Consider the following 14,524-nt stretch of genomic DNA (forward strand, 5'->3'; position numbering starts at 1 on the left):
ACAGAGAGAAACAGACACACCGGCACATCAGAAAACCATTATCACCACATTGGGTGTTCCCCCACAGTGCTACGCTTAGGATAAGTTCATTTGGGGAGGGACACGAACCTCTAGTGGGGTGGCATATGAGGTTTTGGGGAACATGCCACTGACCGTCACCCACCTTTAACCGTTTGCATTACACTAACATTTGATTTACAGCTGCTGCTCTGTTTTAATAACAATGTATATAGCATATATAGCATTGCACTGCATGGACATTAAGAACACTAGTTGCCCGCAGTAGTAACCACCAGCCACAAGGGGCCACTATTTCCCCTGTTACTCCTATATAGACTCTTGTTGGAACTTGTGTACAGGATATACATACTATATATATATACAGTACAGACCAAAAGTTTGGACACACCTTCTCATTTAAAGATTTTTCTGTATTTTCATGACTATGAAAATTGTACATTCACACTGAAGGCATCAAAACTATGAATTAACACATGTGGAATTATATACTTCACAAAAAAGTGTGAAACAACTGCAAATATGTCTTATATTCTAGGTTCTTCAAAGTAGCCACCTTTTGCTTTGATGACTGCTTTGCACACTCTTGGCATTCTCTTGATGAGCTTCAAGAGGTAGTCACCGGAAATGGTCTTCCAACAATCTTGAAGGAGTTCCCAGAGATGCTTAGCACTTGTTGGCCCTTTTGCCTTCACTCTGCGGTCCAGCTCGTCCCAAACCATCTCGATTGGGTTCAGGTCTGGTGACTGTGGATGCTAGGTCATCTGGCGTGGCACCCCATCACTCTTCTTCTTGGTCAAATAGCCCTTACACAGCCTGGAGGTGTGTTTGAGGTCATTGTCCTGTTCAAAAATAAATGATGGTCCAACTAAACGCAAACCGGATGGAATAGCATGCCACTGCAAGATGCTGTGGTACCCATGCTGGTTCAGTATGCCTTCAATTTTGAATAAATACCCAACAGTGTCACCAGCAAAGCACCCCCACACCATCACACCTCCTTCTCCATGCTTCACTGTGGGAACCAGGCATGTAGAGTCCATCCGTTCACCTTTTCTGCGTCGCACAAAGACACGGTGGTTGGAACCAAAGATCTCAAATTTGGACTCATCAGACCAAAGCCCTGATTTCCACTGGTCTAATGTCCATTCCTTGTGTTATTTAGCCCAAACAAGTCTCTTCTGCTTGTGGCCTGTCCTTAGCAGTGGTTTCCTAGCAGCTATTTTACCATGAAGGCCTGCTGCACAAAGACTCCTCTTAACAGTTGTTGAAGAGATCTGTCTGCTGCTAGAACTTTGTGTGGCATTGACCTGGTCTCTAATCTGAGCTGCTTTTAACCTGCGATTTCTGAGGCTGGTGACTCAGATAAACTTATACTCAGAAGCAGAGGTGACTCTTGGTCTTCCTTTCCTGGGGCGGTACTCATGTGAGCCAGTTTCTTTGTAGCGCTTGTTGGTTTTTGCAACTGCACTTGGGGAGACTTTCAAAGTTTTCCCAATTTTTCGGACTGACTGACCTTCATTTCTTAAAGTAATGATGGCCACTCGTTTTTCTTTACTTAGCTGCTTTTTTCTTGTCATAATACAAATTCAAACAGTCTATTCAGTAGGATTATCAACTGTGTATCCACCTGACTTCTGCACAACACAACTGATGGTCCCAACCCCATTTATAAGGCAAGAAATCCCACTTATTAAACCTGACAGGGCACACCTGTGAAGTGAAAACCATTTCCGGTGACTACCTCTTGAAGATCATCAAGAGAATGCCAAGAGTGTGCACAGCAGTCATCAAAGCAAAAGGTGGCTACTTTGAAGAACCTAGAATATAAGACATATTTTCAGTTGTTTCACACTTTTTTGTTAAGTATATAATTCCACATGTGTTAATTCATAGTTTTGATGCCTTCAGTGTGAATGTACAATTTTCAAAGTCATGAAAATACAGAAAAATCTTTCAATGAGAAGGTGTGTCCAAACTTTTGGTCTGTACTGTATATATATATATATATATATATATATATATATATATATATATATATATATAGCAGCTACCGGACATATAGTTGATGGGAGGTATGTGTCACAGAGATGGTTGTCATCTGTGATGTAATCCTGGAGTGTTGCTCTAGTGCACATGTGGCAACCCTGAGGGTTCAGTCGCCACAGAGGTACTGCACCTCACCCAGAGGTGTGGCATCTCCTTCTCTCAGGTATGGATGGAGTGCTGCATGGGCCCCTTACACCTGCACCCAAAACTGCACTACTCCAGACCAGCTGGAAGGGCATTATGCACTTCTTCTGCTGCTCCGTCCCTGGCTGGAGTGGAGGGAACCAAAAGTGAAAGGGAACCATGTAGTGGGTGTGGGTGGAGGATGCAGACCAGGGGAGCACTTAAAGAAGATACATATATAAATAGGGAAGCCATCTTTTTAGGGAGTCGAACGAAGAGAAAGAGGGTGTGAGGACGTAGGGAGCGGAGGCTCTTCAGGAGCTCCACTCGGGAGGCAGGCTTGGCCTGTCATACCCAAGACAGAGAGGAGTGGGCGCAGGAGGAAGGCTCCAGGAACTAAAGGGATCCCAGGGGGTACGGTGAGTGCAGGATGGCACCCGTACGTCCGAATCTGCCAGGCGGCGGAGGGATCAGGCCGCAAGAAGGGAACCGGTCCCTGGACTAGCCGAGTTACTTTAAGTCTCAGCTAGAAAACCGGAGGCTTCTGCACTTTCAAGGTGCAGTTGTCACATCTGCACCCAAGCTGCCGAAAAGGGCACCAAGTGAGGTCCGAGAACTACAAGTTGCCCAGAGGGATCCCAAGGTACCTGATTGGGACTTTGTGTGGCGGGGCGCAGGGCAGGAGGAAGAGACTCAGCGCGAGCAGGAGGAAGAGACTCAGCGCGGGAAGTCGGCTTAGAAAGGAACATACAGAGAGGGGTCCCGTTAAGTGCTCTTGAGATACGTGAGGGAGTGCTGAACCCCTGCCTCGTAAATGCTGCGCGACGTGGGAGGCTGTCACCTGTACAGGCAACCTGAGGAACTTGATAACTGTGAGTAAACTCAGACGACTGCACCCCACTGTCTCTGTCGATTATTGCTGCTACGTTACCGCTCCTGCACTACAACGCCCAGCATCATCATCTGCACCTACACTGCCCTGGAGGTGAGCTCTGCCTGTTGGGAGCCAAACCAACCCAGCTGCCCTAACATCTGTTCCTGAGGTCTGCAGCAGCCCTGGTACTCATTACCAGGAACCACAGGTGGCATCACGAGACAAAACTGTTATTCATCTCCCCAAGCAACCAACCCCCCCTTTTAAGAGTGACCCCAGGGTACGGGCCCAGGAACAGACCGCCGTGACATCCCAAGAAGGTAAAGGCCCGGGTAAGGAGTCCCCCGTATCCCCCTGGGTGAATCACACATAGCACTAAGAGGATTTTTTGGTGCATCTGGGCCCAGGTTTTACGGGTAGACTGAGAGACTGGCGGGTCTGGCTGCCCACATTCCTCACCTCTGGTCGTGGTCGAGAGGTATCAGGGAGTTGGGGGTTCCTTGGGAAGGCAGCCCACTCCATACTGGGGATCCCAAAAGGGGGCAGAGGCCCAAAAAGGGGTGAGGAGTCCAAGGTCCAAAGGGGAGGGGGAGATAATGCCAAAGGTCCCTGCTGCCGATATTATATGCTGGAAATGCCACTGTCCAGGCCATATAGCCTGACCCCTGACCTCCGAGCAAATGGACTGTAGGCTGAGATGCCGTTGTTCATATTATACGTATCCGGCCTGCAGTGTGAACTGTCCACTCAGTGAGGGGCCACAAGTTTGTCCCGTAAAGGTAAATGGTTGGCAAGTAACTGGACTGCTAGACTCTGGTGACTCTTGTGAGGGCCACACTTCCGCTCTAGATGATCCCAGGGAAGAAGGTTGACGTCCGCTGCATCCATGGTGATGCTAAAGACTATCCGGTTGCCAGAGTGGACATTGAAATGGCCCAAGGTACTGAGTTCCATGAGGAAGGCGTTGTCCAGGACTTATTGCACTTGTACCCCATTATTATAGGCCGTGACTTCTGTTTGTTTTCGGGTCTGTGGGGAAAGGGCTCAGGGCTCGGTGGCTCGGAAAATGAAACCGGTTAGCCCTAAAGAGGCATCACCACACCCAAAGTCTGACGTCTTTCCCTTGGGTGTCCTTGTGGGTCATGAGGAGGCAGTGTCCCCTGAGACTGACATTCCTGAGTTAGGGGTGACCAGCAAAAATTTGGGTCCACCCAACATAGGGACCTAACTCTGAGGGAAGCATTTAACAATGTCACAGTGATAAACGGTATTGCGCAGGAGTCGGGGGCTCACACGAGATTTCCATAGTTTATGTTGGGTGGGAAGTTATTGTACTGGGTTACGAAAGTGAGGGAGGAGCTTGTGGGACAGTTATTGGTACTGGGGCACTATAGATGGAGGGTGTTGGAAATGGCCCATTCACATGTCTTGGGTGGCCATCTGGGTGTGGAAAAAACTCAGGAACGGATCATGCAAAGGTTCTATTGGCCCGAATTTCAAGAGGAAACCTTAAAGTATTGCAGGTCCTGTTTACGTGCCAGTTAACCGCCCCCACCTCTCACTTTTAAAGTCACCTTATGCCATTGTCCATCATTGAAGTGCCAATTGAGAGAATTGCCATGGACTTGGTCGGTTCCCTGGTTAAATCTGCTTGTGGGCATCAATATATATTGGTCATCCCAGACTATGCCACACACTATCCTGAAGCAATTACCCTGAGAAACTCATCGGCAACTGCCTGGATATACAAAGGTTATAGAACACAAGGTTCTGACGGAACCACATGTGCAGGTGAACTTGAAGCCCTATTGAATTCCTGAAGCCTAATGAGAGTTGATCTCAAAGGAAGTGAGTCAGATGTTGAAATTTGGAGTCATTGAGGGATCCAAGAGTGGATGGTCGAGCCCGATTGGCCTGGTTCCAAAACCGATGGCGAATAGATATTCGGCAACGATTATAGGAAGTTGAATGAAGTCTGCAAATTCGATGCATATCCAATGCCTTGTGTCGATCAGTTAATCGAGAGGCTTGGACTGGCAAGGTACATAACCACCTTGGATTTAACAAAGGGATATTGGCAAATCCCCATGTCACAGGGAGCCAAGGAGAAGACTACTTTTTCTACGCCCGACGGATGCTTCCAATATGTCCGGATTCCGTTTGGACTGCACAGAGCCCCAGACACCTTCCAGAGGTCCACGGACCGGATCTTCGCACTCCATAAGAAGTACACCGCGGCATACCTGGACGATATTGTAATCTTCAGCCCGGACTGGGGAAGTAATCTGGAAAAGGTCCAGGCAGTCTTTGATGCTCTTAAGAAGGTGGGGTTCTCAATAAATCTAAAAAAAAAGAAGAAGCCAAATACCTGGGTTATATAGTAGATAGAGGCGAGATCAAACCCCAAATCAGTAAAATGGAGGCAATCCAAAACTGGCTGAGACCACTGTGAAAGAAGCAAGTTAGAGCATTTCTAGGAATCGTGGGATACTATAGGAGATTCATCCCAAATTTTGCATGATGGCCGCACGCCTGACTGACCTCCTTAAGGGGACGAAATCAGCAATGGCCAAATGGACTGCAGAGGTGGAGATGGTCTTTCAAGAAATTAAAAGGGCTCTGTGTAAGCAACCGGTTCTGGTTGCTCCTGACTTCAAGAGGGAATTTATACTCCAGACAGACGCCTCAGATGTCAGTTTAGGAGCAGTCCTTTCTCAGGAGTTACACGGGGAGGAACACCCTGTTCTATACCTGGAGGAAGCTACCACATGTGAAAATAATTATTCCATTGCGGAAAAGGAATGCTTGGCCATAAAGTGGGCGGTGGCACGTTACAGTACTATCTGTTGAGACGAAAGTTTAAATTGGTATCAGACCACTCCTTCATCCACTCAGGTGGATGAAGGAGTAAAAAGGGAAAAATGCTAGGGTTACCATCTGGTTTTTAGCGCTACAGGATTTCTGCTTCCATATGGAACATAGATCTGGGAAGCTACATGGTAATGCCGATGCCCTCTCAAGAATCCCCTGTTTAGTAGTAGAAGGTGCCCAGACCCACAGCTTTAGGCAGAGGGGGAGATATGTAAGGCAGCTACTGGACATATAGTTGATGGGAGGTATGTGTCACAGAGATGGTTGTCATCTGTGATGTAATCCTGGAGTGTTTCTCTAGTGCACATAGCACTAAGAGGATTGTTTGGTGCATCCGGGTCCAGGTTTTACTGGCAGCCTGAGAGACAGGTGGGTCTGGCTGCCCACATACCTCACCTCTAGGTGTGGCTTAGAGGTTAAAATGGAGTCCTTTGCTTGACATATGGTCTGAGTATGTGAAGGGAAAAGGCCTCCTGTGTGATATCCAGATTGAGCCAGTGTACTGGATGCTATCCAGCCTGTGTGACCACAGGACTGACTAACCTGAGACTTTATCTAAAGAACTGTTTTCTTTGTTTTACCTGCACTGAAACTGTTTATTTTCTCTTTTGCTTGTGGACGGTTCATGGAGCAATAAACCGACTTGGACATTTAAATGGAAATGCTTCCTGTTTTGCCTCCCGATGCACCCAAGTGAGTAGCACCCCCTACAATATATACATATATACAGTATATATATATATATATATATATATATATATATATATATATATATACACATATACTTACATATATAAACACAGTTCAGTGAGGAGATGTAAAAACAGCTCCCCTTTTTCAGAGACTTGTGCTATGTTAAATGGACTCTGTTCTGCTGGTGTGGACTGCACTTTGATAGCACCGGATGGAGCCCAGGCCAGAGGGTGGTGCAAGTAACTAGGAGGAAGTGCAGTACAGAAAAAGGGCTGATCGTGGCCATCTTGGGAGGAAAAAAGGTGTGAGCTAGAAGAGGGAGGACGTGTTGCATCTGCATCCCGCGCCATCCACAAAGCCGTTTATCCTCGGGAGACGAAGACCGCAGTGGATAGCAGAGGATACCATTCCGTTCAAGTTCCACCAACAGGGGAGAAGTTTGCAGGAAAGGGTGAAGCCAAAATCCCCCGAAGTCGGAATCAGAGACGCACCTGGAGGGCCATCCAGCTAGTCAGCAATGGTGTCACGCGCTGGCTGGAGACTCACCATCCCCTGCTTACGCAGTCTTCATTCAGGGCGGACGCTACTCTGCAGCGTTAACTCAACCAGACTCAAGTCAGTAAGTCCTGAGCTCAGGCCCACAGCTAGGATCACGGTGGAAGCGTGCATGCATACACAGTTAGTTTGGTGCCAAACTTAGGTAGGCAGATACAGGCACTTAATAGCACCAGTGTCCAGCAGACTCAGCTTCCTGAGCCACCAGTGCCTTATAGAGACAACAACAGTAAAGGAGAACCTACCGGAGTATACAGAGGTATTCCGAGGAAAAGCCCCATCGTGCTCACATAGTTAATAAAGTGAACCCCACGGTATACACATGATTCTTGATGTGAATTTACCCACACTTAAGACATCCTTCAATGGGATACACGGGATAGCCCTTGCAAGGCTATATCGAAAACTGGATTTTAAGTAGGATTGTTACTTCCCTCCACCACACATGCCAACTCCAGCTGAGCAATACTCGTTTACCCACCAGTATTCGTTTAACCCATCTGGGTTTAGAGTCATTTTGTTAAGTTTGTGAGCTGCTTTGCTTCATCACCAATAGGCCATCACTGACTTTCATTTGTTTGTTCATGAGTCTCAAGTTAATGCTCAGTGACAGCACTAGGCGGGTGCACGACTAGGTAAATTGTAGCAGTGCAGTCACTACTTCTGAGCCTACTGAGTGGTTCAGCGCAGTGGCCCTGTTCGGGCCTGACTGGGTTTTTGTGAATTTTTTTTTAGGTTGTTGGAAAAGCACCCAATCTAAATTTGTCAGTAAAAGTTCATCTGGCCAGTTAGGTGTTGGCTTCTTTCCTTGTCCACGACTTTGCTGTATCTTGGGAAGCCACCCCGGTACACGTTCTACAAGGTCACGTACAGGTATTTGATGAATTTTTTACCTCAGTATTTGAAAGCCAAAACCAGGAGTGTCTAAAAAATGCAGGAGTGGTGCACATGTTTCTATTATATTTTTCCTCAGATTGTTTTTGGTTTACAAATACTGAGGTAAAAACCTCACCAAATTCTCAACATGTGAATGTGCCCTTTAGAAGTTTTTAGCTTTGCTTTATTAGCCCAATTCGATTAAAACTTCTTAGGAAACATCTAATTAGCAGTGATTTACTTACGGAGGAAGTGGAATAGACCTAGAGAGAGCTTAGTATTGCAGGGGAAGTTTGCAAGATGACGCTCTCAAGCTGCCACCTCAAAGTGACAAGGTTCAAGGGTCGTTGGGAGGAGCAGTCAAGAACTAATAAAAAGGGAGGAGCGCCAATAGGGAGGAGTGTAGTCATTCTATGTCTCATGATTTTTGGAGCTAGAGTTGATTTGTATATTAATTACCGTATATCAACATCTGTTCCACCTGAGAGGATGTGTGTGCTGGATGCTGGTGCTAATTTGGACATGAGAGCAGAGTTGATATTATGATAGCTTGTAATATAAGGTCTAGGGAAATTTTTGTAGAAGAGAGGTGTTTATAGCAATCCATACAGGCTACCACTTCACTCCTGCCATCACATGTTGGGTGCTTATGTATGGAGCAAGCTCAGGAGCTCAGTCCATTACATGAGAAGTGGATGCCAACAGCATTATACAGCTAGTATTGTCCACTAAGAGGGCACCCATGAGTCTACTAGAAAAAGGAGTGATCCACAGGACTCCTGGAAAACTTGGCAAACCTCTCGGGTGCTACTGAAACAGAGGTGACTGGATTTTGTTTGTCTTCCAAAATGGTATCAATAAAAACACCAGTTCACCACACAAAAACTAAGTTCTCAAACAGCTCCATCGATGGAAAAATGAAAATGCTATGGTTCTCAAAAATGAATATACAAAGCAATTATTATTTTTTTACTATTTTTTTTTTATTTTTTTTCACTGCTTAAATATTAAAACAAACAACTTTACATGTTTGGTATCACCGTAATTGTACTGACCTGGAGAATTATGTTACTAGGTCTTGTTTACCTCATAATAAACGGCATAAAAACAAACCCCAAAAAACAATGGTGGAATTTCTTACATTATTTTAAAATCCTGTGTTCAAAACTGACCTCAACATTCAAGGGAAAAGCTTTCATCCAACAGTAATCGTAAAAAATTAATTAAACTTTATTTCACTCTAATGAAGATTAAATGAAATCCCAGGGATTGGCTGTTAGTAAAAAAGCTTAGTCTGTTTTATACATTTCAATAAGAAAATGTGCTTTTAACCATATAATTTCTTTCTGCGGAGTCTATAGATAGCCGTGACATTAGCTAGTTCTGCAGGGTCTATATAAGAGCTTTAGAGAAAGCCTAGTTGCTTAGAGCATGAATGCCAAGTCCCACAGGATGCTCAGATAAATCTTCAAAAAAGAGGAGACTTCCTAGACTTGTAGAAGAGTTTACAAACCTCTCAGATGCCTCCGAAACCTCCAAGAAACAAGTCCTTCTGGGAGCTTTTCTTGTGCATGGCACCAGGAAACTCCATCAGACGAAGCTTAGGATGTTCAGCTGCACAAACAGGAGGACAAGCTTACAAATTGGGTGTGGAAGGGAATGATTTAGTATGGACAAACAGGTTATGAATAGGAACCTCCTAGAAGCCTGAAGGGTCATTGAATTGTGTAGTGTTGTACCTTGGTCGGGTAATATGAAAAGTGCTCTGTAGAAGTAAAGCCTGGTGAAGTGGGACAGAACCCTAAAGTGAATGGTCTAGACATAGAGGAATGGCTAATTTGTGGAGCCAGGCTTTGGAGAATATGGCTGAGCTGTGAGTTTTAATAGCCTTAAATGGAGTTGTCTGGTACTGAACCATTGATGACATATCCATAGGTCATAAACCCCCTTCTGGCTGATATGCTCTGCTTAGGCAGTAGTGTTGAGCCACCCCCGTAGTGTTCGAGTTCGGTTCGGTTCGTCGAACACCCGTGTGTTCGCCGAACTGTTCGTCGAACTGTTCGTCGAACACCTTCGAACACCGTTAAAACCAATGGCAGGCAAACAAAAACACATAGAAACACATAGAAAACACCTTCAAAGGTGTCCAAAAGCCGACAAACTGCTCAGAAGACATAACTAATAGTGTTGAGCCACCCCCGTAGTGTTCGAGTTCGGTTCGGTTCGTCGAACACCCGTGTGTTCGCCGAACTGTTCGTCGAACTGTTAGTCGAACACCTTCGAACACCGTTAAAACCAATGGCAGGCAAACAAAAACACATAGAAACACATAGAAAACACCTTCAAAGGTGTCCAAAAGCTGACAAACTGCTCAGAAGACACAACTAACACATGGAAAAGTGACAAGTACATATAGTCATGCGAAAAGAAAAGAGGTGGAGGAGTAAAAGGAGGGGGAGACACAGATATAGGCATGTCATGCCCTTTTAAAATGCAAAAAGTGAGAAGCCGAGACGGCCAGTCCGCTCCTGCCCGTGCCGCCTCCGTGTCGCCGGGTTTGTGCCAGAGCCGCGGTGAACCCTGACGGCCAGCCCCCCTCTCCCAATACTGGTGCCTCTCCGCTGGTGGGTCGAGAGAGCCCCCCTGTGGTGGAGGCAGCTCTAAGCTTTTTAATTTAAATTTTCCCTCTAATTTGAATGAATACACTTTAAATCCATTTACAAGGATGTATTGGAGGGCAAGTCTCATGCCAGCAGCCGCGTAATTCCAGCTCCAGTAGCGTCCACTAAAGCTGCTGCAGTTAAAAAGCTTTTATAAGGATCGAGCTCGGCTGTCCACCGCAAGGCATCCTAGTGCCAGTCCCAGCCCCTATGCCTTGGGGTGCCTCCTGATGCTCTTCACTGAGTATCCCGTGGTCCCGAAGCATTTCCTTTGAAAAAATTAAGTGTCCAAACTACAGGTGGTGTAGCTTGCTTAACAGCCGGGATAATCCGCTGACTAGCAGACACTGCTACTAGGCACAAAGTATTTCCTGGGCTAGATGCAGTTAAAAATTTGTAAGTAGATACTCTCGTTGGATGCTGAGAAAGCATTCCATAAGGTCTCCTGGCACGCCATATATGATTCTCTTAAAAAGCTTGGGGTAGGGGTCTAGGGGACCCTTTTATAGCCAAAATCACGGCCCTGTATCACAATACGTCACCTAGGCTGAAGATAAATGGAACTGTAGCACCGAGGGCTCGGTTGCTACAGACGTATTGCACCTCACCCAGAGGTGTGATATCTCACTCTCAGATAAGGATGGAGTGTGGATCAGGACCCGACACCTGCATGCATTACACCACATTGCCGTGGGGCAGGGCGACCAATATGCCCCTGAGATGGGCACGACAGTCCCTGTCCCTGGCTGGAGTGGGGGGAGGGAACACTGAGGAAGGGGAACCCTGCAGTGCAGGAGCAGGGAGGAAGCAGTTCCTGGGTGCATTGAGAAGGGAGTATAAAAGGTGGGCACCATCTTAGTTCAGTGCAGAGAAGTCTGAGCAGAAGTGGCAGGGAGCAGGGGCTCTGCATGAGCTCTGCTCCGGAGGCGGGCCTAGTAACAGAGGCCCAGGCCTGGAAGAGGGAGAAGGAAGGAAGAGGAGCGGAGAAGGCTCCAGGAACGAGGAATGAAGGGATCCCAGGGGTGCGGACGGGCGAGTCGCCACCGCACGCCCGAATCCACCTGCGTGGAGGGGTCAGGCCAAAGGGGGAGACCGGTCCCCGAACTAGTGGAGGCAGGAAACGACCCTCAGCTAGAAACCGGAGGCTCTGACATTTTATGTGGCGCAGCCCCTTGCTCCACCCGCTAGGAAGGCACCACATAGGGTCAGGGAAACTGGCGCCAAATTTACCAAGAGGAGGCCCGAGGCAGCCGGACAGAAGTGTTGGTAAGAAAGGCCAGACAAAGGACACACAAAGGGGGTCCTGTGAAGCGCTCCAAAGTTATCTGGGAGTTGTCTGAGCCCCTCACCTGGTGAGCACAGTACGACGTGGGCAGCCGTTACCTGCAGACGTGGTCTGGATAATAAGAACTGTGAGTAAAGGCCCTGAACTGCATCACTGACTCCGTGTCATTACTGCTGCTGCCCTGCACCATCACCCCCATCCTCCGCATACACTGCCCTGAGGCTATACTCCTCCCGTGGGGAGTTATGCTACGCTCTGCTGCACCCACAACACCAGCCTTAGTGGTCTGCCCTGTAGCGGCGGTTCACTCTGACCGCAATCCACGGGTGGCGTAGTCGGACATTTAAACATCAAAACCACATAAATAGTTCCGCCACTGGTTTGACCGCCCTGAGCCACGGAACCGGATCGCCGCCACGAAGACTACAACCACCAGCATCCACCAAAAAGGGTCCGGCTCCGGGTGTCCCAAGGCCCAGGGGGTGCGTCAGAACATTTTCATCACCTTTCACAATCACCAATGGGACAAGGCAGGGATGTCCTCTGTCCCCTCTCTTATACATCCTAGTGACGGAGCACCTGCTCTCATCAATTCGCCATAACCCCAATATTAGGTGGATTGAGGTGGGAGGCACCGAGTACAAGTGCTCTCTATTTGCTGATGATGTCCTAGTATATATCACTCAATCACATATATCCATCCCTGCTGTTATGGCTGAAATAGATCACTTTGTTACATGGTAAAATTTTAAAATCAATGCAGCGAAGTCTGAGGCCCTCGATGTCTCCCTCCCTAAATCCATATAGGATTCCATCCAGTCCAACTTTCCCTTTGCCTGGCCCTCACAGGGTATCAAATACTTAGGAATTCCTATTCATACAGACCTCTCCCATCTATGTTATCTTAATTTTGGGCCCTTTATTGAACAATTCCATACAGACCACGGTTGGCAAGTTAGAACTGTAAGATTCACTACGTGAACCACTGGTGTTTTGTGGAAAAGCACATGTACACCGCGTTCCAAATTATTATGCAAAAAGTGTTTAGGAGTGATAAGGGAAGAATTTGTTTGTTTGTCAGTTAAACTCATTGATGGTGATGTGTGTCAGGGCTCTTTATATCACTGTAAGCAATTGCAGACACCTGTGCTAATTAGTTTGGCAGGTGTGTCCAATGAAAGGCAAGACTACTTAAGAAGGCTCTCTCACATTATTAAGCAGCCTACATTTTCTGCCAAAATGGGAAAGAAAAAGGATGTGTCGGCTGCTGAGAAGCAACAAATTGTGGAGTGTTTAGGTCAAGGCATGACTACAATCAACATTGTGCGATGATCAGGATGAAGTGTCTTGGCAATCAAGAAGTATGTAGCTGATTCACAGTACACACGTGTGCGTGCTGATAAGGGCAAATTGAGGACTCTTTCCTACAGGCAATTACGTCAGGTTGAAAGAGCAGCGGCAAAAAAGCCTTGTCATAGCAGCAGACAAGTTTTTGAAGCTGCTTGTGCCTCCAACGTCCCCCGAACAACAAGATGCAGGGTCCTTCAGAGGTTTGCAGCTGTGCATACGCCATCCTGTCGACCTCCTCTATCCACTTCACACAAGCAGAAACGGCTCCAGTGGGCCAAACATTACATGAAGACTGATTTCAAAACTGTTTTGTTCACGGATGAGTGCCGTGAAGCGCTCGATGGTCCAGATGAATGGAGTGGAGGATGGCTGGTTGATGGACACCCCACGCAAACACGGCTACAGCACCAACAAGGAGGAGGTGGAGTAATGTTTTGGGCTGGAATCATGGGGAGAGAGATTGTCGGCCCCTTTAGGATCCCTGAAGGCGCTAAAGATGAACTCCATAATGTATGTGGATTTTCTCAAACAGCACTTCCTGCCATGGTTCAAGAAGAAGAACCGTGTATTTCACAGCAAGATCATTTTTCTGCATGATAATGCACCATCTCATGCTGCACATAAAACATCTGCATCTCTGGCTGATATGGGCATAAAAGGGGACAAACTTATGGTGTGACCCCCATGCTCCCCTGACCTCTACCCCATTCAGAACCTTTGGAGCATCATTAAAAGGAGTGTCTATGATGGCGGGAGGCAGTTCACATCTAAGCAACAGCTCTGGGAGGGTATTCTGTCCTCATGCAAAACAATTGAAGCAGAAACCATCCAAAACCTGACAAATTCAATGGACGAGAGAGTTCAGAAGCTCCTTTCGAACAAGGGGTCCTATGTGAAAATGTAACATCACCTAGAATAAAGTTTTGAGTTGAAAACTGTTTGATTTCAGTTTCTAACAACCTGCTAATGCTTATAATTTCAAAAATGACCATTTTTTTGGTCTTTATTAAAATGAAAAGGTTGATCGAAAAGTTTGGGGGATCTAAGAGTGTGGCAACCCAGTAGTCATGATTACTTCGAATTCTGACAATATGAGGGTCATGCTGCAGGTAGTGCAGCAAGAAGGCACTTATGTGTCTTGCACATCTCGGAGCCCCAAAATTATTTTCC

Source organism: Phyllobates terribilis, unplaced genomic scaffold, assembly GCF_046119375.1.
Source record: "Phyllobates terribilis strain yellow unplaced genomic scaffold, ASM4611937v1 Scaffold_11__3_contigs__length_659146591, whole genome shotgun sequence".
Taxonomy (NCBI): Eukaryota; Metazoa; Chordata; class Amphibia; order Anura; family Dendrobatidae; genus Phyllobates; species Phyllobates terribilis.